This window comes from Prunus avium, chromosome 8, assembly GCF_965620075.1.
Source record: "Prunus avium chromosome 8, drPruAviu1.hap1.1, whole genome shotgun sequence".
In the NCBI taxonomy this organism is placed as follows: domain Eukaryota; kingdom Viridiplantae; phylum Streptophyta; class Magnoliopsida; order Rosales; family Rosaceae; genus Prunus; species Prunus avium.
In genome coordinates, this window is record NC_142291.1 from 23,077,834 (window position 1) to 23,086,857 (window position 9,024).

General features: G+C 38.4%; 1 pseudogene across 1 annotated transcript; it reads left to right on the forward strand.

Moving 5' to 3' along the window:
* Nucleotides 1–850: 850 nt before the first annotated feature.
* On the forward strand, nt 851–4,119 carry LOC110747408 (homeobox-leucine zipper protein HDG2-like; annotated as a pseudogene). Its single transcript, XR_015826357.1, has 7 exons — nt 851–1,090; nt 2,210–2,311; nt 2,438–2,641; nt 2,761–2,935; nt 3,093–3,364; nt 3,497–3,586; nt 3,712–4,119. The product of XR_015826357.1 is annotated as a homeobox-leucine zipper protein HDG2-like (transcript).
* Nucleotides 4,120–9,024: the final 4,905 nt, after the last annotated feature.

Sequence of the window (9,024 nt, forward strand, 5' to 3'; positions counted from 1 at the left end):
CTTTCTTCTTTGCTTTCTCTCTTTCTTCTTTGCTCTCTCTCTTATAGTTTAGAGAAACCCTAGCAATTAAAGCTTCAACCGTCCCCAAACCATTTGTCGCGACGTGCACGAACACGTTCAAGAAGTCGTCTCTACTTTACTTTCCATGACGCTGTAATTGTCTCTACTTTCCATGACGCCGTAATTGTCTCTACTTTCCATGACGCTGTAATATCTGTGATTGTACCATAAGCTTGCTAAGCCTCGGGATCAAAATCAAAATCTTTAAGCTCTTTGGATATGATCAACACCAAATTCGGCAGCAACAACCCTGAGGGCGGTTTCGGTGACCAAGATCCTCGCCCGAAAAAGACGCATCGCCGCCACACTCAGCATCAGATCCAAGAAATGGAAGGTGAGTAGTATTTAAGCATTAATGAGTTCATCATGGTCCTTTTTTTAAATAAAAAAATAAACCTTGAATTAATGTTCTGGTTTTTTTTCTTGGGATATTATTATTTAGTTTATTCAAGGAGTGTCCCTGCCCAAAACCCAAGCAGAGGAAGGAACTGAGCCGGGAATTAGGTTTGGAACCATTCCAAGTGAAATGGTGGTTTCAAAATAAGCGCAACCATATGAAGGTATATAATGTTTTGTTCATGACACGTTTTTAATTAAAATGGGTTTGGGAATATATACAACTTTGTTTTATTTATTTTTCCTTTTTGACAGACTCAGCTAGAGCTTCATGAGAACACACAACTTCGTAATGAAAATGAAAAGCTTCGTGCCGATAACATGAGGTACAGAGAAGCCCTAGCTAGGCAGTGCCTCTTGCCCCAATTGCGGTGGCCCGACAGCTATCGGAGAGATGATAATCGAGATTGCAGTGGCAGCCATGGAAGAGCTAATCAGAATGGCTCAAATGGGTGAACCCTTGTGGATGACCAGCCTTGATGGCAACACCACTGTGGTCAATGAAGACGAGTACATCAGAACATTCCCTCGTGTTGCTCCAAAACCAAACAATCATTTCAAATGTGAAGCTTCACGCGAGAGCACTGTTGTTGTCATGAACCACAGCAACCTTGTTGAGATTCTCATGGATGTGGTAACCTTATTTACTTGTGTCATCAACATTGAACAAATTTGCTATATCTAGATCTACTAATTTGCTGAAATTTCAAATTCAATGTGATTGTTTATTCATAAATTTTTTCGTGTTTGCAATTTTGGGGTGTAACTTGCTTCAATGAAAAAAAAATTCGGAGTTTGTAAACTCATGAGGAATCGAACTCTGGTCAGGAGTTTGGAGACAAGGCTCAAACACCACTGGACTGATGCATCTTCTTGTTGAATAACCATACAAATGTAGTATTTATTACAATCTAACCGTCCCACAAACTCTCATTTTCTTTTTCTTTTCTCCCAGCCGTCATCATTTTTTCCTTCTTTCGTTCTTCTCTCCATCTTCTTCCTTTGCTTTTTCTTCTTTTCTTCTTCTTTTCTTTTTCTTTTCTCCCAACCGTCATCATTCCTTTCCCTCTTTCTTCTCTTCTCTCCATCTCTCCATCTTCTTCATCTGCTTTTTCTTCTTTTCTCCCAGCCATCAGTGGCGGAGCCAGGAATTGAAGTAAGAGGGGGCACCTTTAAAAATTCAAACACCTTCTTTTATAACAAATCAACCTAGTTTTTAAGAAATTCCTAATTTTATCACTTTTCTCTAAAATTTTTTTCTTTACTTTTTGAATGAACAATCTATCACTCTTTTATGATAACAAAATACATGCAATTCAAAAGAAATTTAGACATGAAAATGAAAGAGAAACAAAGAAAATAGTGGCCATTAAAGAATTTGTGAGGAATTTTATAATATTTGTACAATATACTAATATAAAATTGTATGTATAACAATATTTGAGAGGGGGCCAGTGCCCACCCTGGGCATGCACTGGCTCCGCCACTGCCAGCCATCATTTCTTCTTTCTTCTCTTCTCTCTCCATCTTTTTCTTATTTCTTCTTTATCCCGCTACCTGCATTTTCTTCTTCTGTGACTAAGTAAGAATTTGGTATACGGTATATGCATATCAAGGGTATATAGCCTGCCTATATGGGCCAAGAATTTGGCACTTGTGTCATCAACATTGAACAAATATTAATTATGTCTTTAAATAGAGGAATAACACATAAACCCTAATCATTTTTTGTTTTACTTATCTTCTTGCTTAGAATCAATGGTCGACTGTGTTTTCTGGGATTATGTCGAGAGCTATGACTCTGGAAGTGCTGTCAACTGGAGTGGCTGGAAATTACAATGGAACCTTGCAAGTGGTATAATATATATCTACTTTTACAATTCTATTAACTTCTCCCTGGAATCTCAAATATTTTTAATAACATTATCTTGTCGTGGTTAATTATATGTTCGGGTTGACTATATTATTTGTGATTTGGTAGATGACCGCAGAATTTCAAGTACCCTCACCGCTTGTTCCAACTCGTGAGAGTTATTATGTGAGGTACTACAAACAGCATGCTGATGGCACTTGGGCTGTGGTTGATGACTCCTTGGACACTCTGCGCCTTAATCCTGCACCAAGGTCATGCCAAAGAAGACCCTCTTGATGTCTCATCCAAGAAATGCCAAATGGATACTCAAAGGTAATGTAATTAATAATTAAACACACTATGTATTTAACTCTGATTCATATTTGACTTGCATCATGTATTTAACTCATTACATTATTTGTCATTTAATTTTAAAACTTTTGGTGCTTTAGGTTACATGGGTTGAGCATGTCGATGTGGATGAACGTGGTGTTCACAATCTGTACAAGCAGCTGGTTAACTCTGGCAATGCATTTGGGGCGAGACGATGGGTCGCTACCTTGGACCGTCAATGTGAACGTCTTGCCAGTTCCCTGGCATCAAACATCCCTACTGGTGATGTTGGTGGTAAGAACAATTTTGTGTAGGGCTATTCTTTTACGTTCTAGTATTGTCTAACACGAGAGACGTCCTCTTAAAAGATTGCATGTGTCTAATATAGCATGTTGTACACGCACATGGATTCATTAATTAAGCCTTTTTTTTTTAATGCATGATTAATTAGTGATTACACATCAAGAAGGCATAAAAAGTCTGTTAAAATTGGCTGAAAGGATGGTCATAAGCTTCTGTGCTGGAGTAAGCGCTTCAACCACTCACACATGGACAACACTGTCTGGGACAAGGGCTGATGATGTTCGAGTGATGACCCAAAACAGCGTGGATGATCCTGGCAGGCCTCCCGGTATTGTGCTCAGCGTCGCCACATCTTTCTGGCTTCCAGTTCCTCCCAAAAGGGTATTTGAATTCCTCCGTGATGAGAACTCTCGTAATGAGGTACGTGAATTAATTATCCTTCAAATTCTTAGGATGATCTATCAGATCTAATACATTAACCAAATTATTCATGAAATACAAGAATGAAAATGGTTAGACTAATTACTTGAGCTTCATCACTTGTGGTTGCAGTGGGACATTTTTTCCAATGGTGGAATTGTTCAAGAAATGGCACACATTGCTAATGGTCGCAACACTGGAAATTGCGTGTCTCTACTGCGAGTAAATGTAGCTCTCTCTTATTGTTATTATTATTTTAATTTTCTTAATTATTCCATATTCTGCTCCTAAGCACAATTGATGAATTACTAACCTTGCCCTTTTCAAAAATGAACTTAATTTTATAGAGTGCGAATTCAAGCCAAAGCAACATGCTGATATTGCAAGAGAGCTGCACAGACAAAACAACTTCTTTTGTGATTTATGCTCCAGTGGACATTGTTGCCATGAATGTGGTACTAATTGGGAGTGACCCTGACTATGTTGCTCTTCTTCCTTCTGGCTTTGCCATCCTTCCAGATGGAGGAGGCATGGGGGATTCTGGCTCTAGTGGTTCCCTTCTCACTATTGCCTTTCAAATTCTAGTTGATTCTGGCCTGACCGCCAAGCTCTCTCTCAGGTCAGTGGCAATAGTTACCAATCTGATTGCTTGCACTGTTGAGAGGATCAAAGCTGCATTGTCTTCTGACACTGCATGAATTTCATGACATAACTTCAATTAATTTTTATGTATTTAGTGATTTTCCTTGTTTCAAAATTTGGTCGTTTGGTTCTTGTGAAAAATATTCTATCATTGCAGTTTGGCCTGGTTTGGTGTGGTTTGGTTCGACCGGTTTAGGCATAAAAGAAAACATCATTTTCTCCATGTCACCGAACATGTTCATTCTCAAGTTTCCTAATATCAAACACATAAAACATTCACTAATCATACAACCCAAAGAGGTAAAGAAAAAACAGAAGAAAGAAAAAAAGCTGCAAGCAATAATAATTATTACAGAACATGATTCTCAAAGAAATACAATCCTATTATGCTTAATTATATAGTTATTACAAATCATGATTTAAAAAACAGTGAATCCTTCCAAACAGCAGCCCCATCAGATTCAACACAACATTCTGCACATCAAAACAGTAAAATAGAACTTCTCTCCCTCTGCTGATATTCTCATTCTGCACATAAAAACAACAATAATGAGTTTCATAAGAGTATTGTATGACACAAGCTCTGCTTCATAAGAATACTAGTCCAGCAACATAAACACATAGTAGCTTACTCATTTTATCTCCTTATGGAACATAGAGATGCCCACCCCTAGAAATAATTCACCTTAGTTAATTGGGGGGAAGGGGGGGTGGGGTCCATAAGTATATATTTTTTTCTTTTTTTTTTTAATGATTTGATGGATTATTAGATGACATGTTGTTGATTTAGACGGTAAGGGGAAAATTGATAATACAATTTAATTCAAGTCTTTAATTCGCTAAAAAAAAAGGCCAGGGGGTAAATTAATAATTATGTACAAGTTCAGGGGGCATTTTAGTAGTTTACCCAACAACAAAAAAGCGGCACTCAAAATTTAAAAAGAGTTTGATAGAGAGACTGAAATTTTTAGCTAAAGAGTGAGGGAGAGTGAGGGAAATTCTGATAGTTTCTTTTAGGAACATTGTACTGTAGTAAAGTAATATAGTTTTGACAACATGAGCTGAGCGTTGTTGAACTCCAGATACAACAACACGCCAGGATGCGTTGTTAAAATATCCTCGAAATTCCATTTCAACAACGCGCATTTATAGGCTGTTGTTAAAAGCGATATAACACAACACACATACTCTGTATGTTGTTAAAAGCCTAATTCCACAGCGCAAACTTACGCACGTCACAAATTAAACACTTCCATACCTATTTGCGATGTGAGATGCGACATTACTAATTAAAGTGTCGCAATTATTTTGGCGCGAATCTCCCCCGCTTAAAATTACATGTATTTGCGAGGGCCGCGTCGACCGTCACAAATATTTGTCGCAAATGGGCATTTTTCTTGTAGTGATACATACCAGCACCCATGAATACATCCTCAAAGATCAGCTAGGTCTTTCACAAGGTTGTAATGAAAGGCTAAGGTTAGGGGAAATGGAAGAATTGGAAGGAAAAACAAGTAACTTAAGAACATACCAAGGTTGCATTCTTCATTAATCTGCAAGGTATCATTGATTAGAATGGCATGGCTGCAAACATCATAGCATCCGCTGGCATAGACCTTATATTTCACACTTAGATCAAATCAACACACTTTCTCTTTATGTTTCTTATTTGCTGATTTGATCTGCTTCTTCTTTAACTTCATTGCACAGATTCACACCATCTTTCATTTAGGCACATGGCAGCAACTTCCTTGCTTCAAACTTTATCTTGGCACACCTTGGTATATTTCTAAGCTATAGGGTATGGCTACAATAGGTCAAGTATCTCAGATTAAGACACAAAGGTAGGGAAATGATGAGGGTGATAGAAGAAAAGGCTTTAAGTGTTTGGCATCAAGAGGGCTGATGGAACACACATATAGGTAGGGTGAAAAGAAACACACAGAAAGGTTATACACACATAGCCTAGCATCACTTCAATGAGTTCATTCATGAATGAGAGCAAGCACATGATATCTGCAAAAGAGAATCATCCTTAGTATTCAATCAAAATGGAATAATGAGATCATTTAGAGTGAATTGAAGAAAATAAATTGGGATGAGAAATAGAAACACTTTAAACCCTCCCAAGAAAGCAATTAGGCTCAATATAGCTCACTAGGGTAGTCTCCACTATTCTCCTTCGAGAATTTGAGCATGGTACTTTAGCCACCAGAATTCTAAGAGCCAAAGCTTTGTGAAGTGCAAAATTCTGATATGAAAACCTCAATGGCAGCTCCATAGCATCGATTGTATGACATTCTAAAAAAAAAAATTAGTGACACATGGACGAAAATTGAAAACACAAATGAATGAAATTTGAAAACCTTCCCCCCAGACCTGAATTGAACATTGTCCTCAATGTTAAAGCAAAGTAAAGATGATTGAGAACACGTAAATGATAAAGGGAAAAAGTTAAGAAAAAGGTTTAGAAAAAAAAAAAAAAAACACGAATATACAAGCAACTCACGGATGACCAGTTAAGGGCCTCAGAAAACACAGCCAGGGGATCCGGGAAGGTTGGAGGGGTCACAATGGTCCCGCTTAAAACCCAAACTTCTTAGACACCGAAGGTGTCGCCTAAAGAACTCCTAGACACTGTATTGACGGAGGTGCTCACTGGGGTTACCAAAAGTTAGCTTATATGAAAAAAAATCTTTTTTTTTTATTTAAAATTTTATTTATTTATTTATTTATAAAAAGAAACATAAACTTAAAATGACTAAAATAAAAACAAAATAAGTAAAGAGAAAGGATTGAAATGCTCCCCCTTGATGCGATTAGGTCGATTGCTACCAAGCACCCTCTTCTTGAACACATGGGTTGCCTCCCAAGAAGCGCCTTAGTTACTGTCTTGGCAAGACATTATGCAATCAGCTAAGTTGATGGTACGAAGGGAAGTTGATCTACCACATGGCCAGTTTGGATGCCAGCTGAAACTCCCTCATAGAATGGCTTTAAACGTTGTCCATTTACTTTGAAAGTCGAGCCATCTTTAGGGTTTTGAATCTCCACAACTCCATAGGGAGAAACATTGACCACGGTGAATGGGCCATGCCATCTAGACTTCAATTTTCCTGGGAAGAGATGCAAACGTGAGTTAAACAAAAGAACTGACATACCTTTGGAGAACTCTTTCCGTTGAATGTTTCTGTCATGGTAACTCTTGGTTCGTTCTTTGTAAAGCTTTGCATTCTCATAAGACTCATGTCTAATTTCTTCCAATTCATTGAGCTGAAACTTTCTAACATGGTCGGCCTTGTCCATATCAAAATTCAATTTCTTGATGGCCCAAAAAAGCATTGTGTTCAAGCTCCATTGGCAGGTGGCAGGCTTTCCCAAACACAAGACAATAAGGGCTCATTCCGATGGGAGTCTTATATGCAGTCCTGTAAGCCCATAATGCATCATTGAGCTTGGCAGCCCAATCCTTCCTTGTACTATTCACAACCTTCTCTAGGATGTGTTTAATTTCTCTATTGCTTATTTCCACTTGACCAGAAGTTTGAGGATGATATGGTGTAGAGACTCGATGGGTGATGTTGTACTTCTTCATGAGTGATTCGAATGGCTTGTTACAGAAATGGCTGCCTCCATCACTAATGACAGCCCTTGGAGTACCAAACCTTGTGAAAATATTATCCTTCAAGAACTTTAGCACCACCTTATGATCATTGGTTTTGGTGGCTACGGCTTCCACCCATTTAGACACATAATCAACAGCAACAAGTATGTAAGTACAACCAAAAGAAGATGGGAATGGTCCGATGAAATCAATACCCCACACATCGAAGAGCTCCACAACGAGTATGTTATTCAATGGCATTTCGTTCCTGCGACTTATGTTCCCCATCCTTTGACACCTATCACACTTAACACAAAAATTAAACGCATCTTTGAATAGAGTGGGCCAAAAGAAACCAGATTGCAGAATTTTAAGTGCTGTTTTCTTAGCTCCAAAGTGACCTCCACAAGCCAATTCGTGGCTATGCCTAAGTATGCTTTCTTGCTCTTCTTCTGGAACACATCTTCTGATGAGTTGATCTGGGCAATGCTTGAATAAGAAAGGTTCATCCCAGACATAATGTTTCACCATGGAAAAGAACTTCTTCTTGTCCTGAGAAGTTAGATCATTTCTAAGAACACCACAAGCAAGATAATTAACAAAATCAGCATACCATGGCTCTTTGACTTGGGCAGCATATAGTTGTTCATCAGGGAAAGTCTCATTCAAGGGTAGCACAGCTTCTCCTTGTTCTTCAACCACAATTCAGCTCAAATGATCAGCTACCACATTCTCACATCCCTTCTTGTCTCGAATCTCCAAATCGAACTCTTGCAGCAAGAGAATCCATCTAATCAAGCGTGGTTTGGCATCCTTTTTAGTGAGCAAGTATCTAAGAGCTGCATGGTCAGAATAAACAATTACTTTAGAACCAACAAGGTAAGAACAAAATTTTTCTAAAGCAAAAACCACAGCAAGTAACTCCTTCTCTGTTGTGGAGTAGTTGATTTGAGCATCATTCAAGGTCCGACTAGCATAATAAATCACATGGGGGAGCTTATTCTTCTTTTGACCTAAAACTGCACCAATAGCAAAGTCAGAGGCATCACACATTATTTCAAATGGTAAAGACCAATCTGGAGCTATGATAATAGGGGCTGAAGTTAGCTCCCTTTTCAAGGTAGTAAAAGCTTCCATGCTCCTTAGCAAGGAGATTACACAATGGCCTTGTAATGCTTGAGAAATTTTTTATGAACCTTCTATAGAATCCAGCATGACCCAGAAAGCTTCTAACTCCTTTAACAGAGGTAGGGGGTGGCAGATTTGAGATGAGATCTATCTTGGCTTTATCCACTTCAATTCCCTTGCTTGAAATCACATGGCCTAGCACAATGCCTTGTCTCACCATGAAGTGACACTTCTCCCAATTCAAAATCAGATTTGTTTCCTGGCATCTTTTAAGCACTAGAGACAA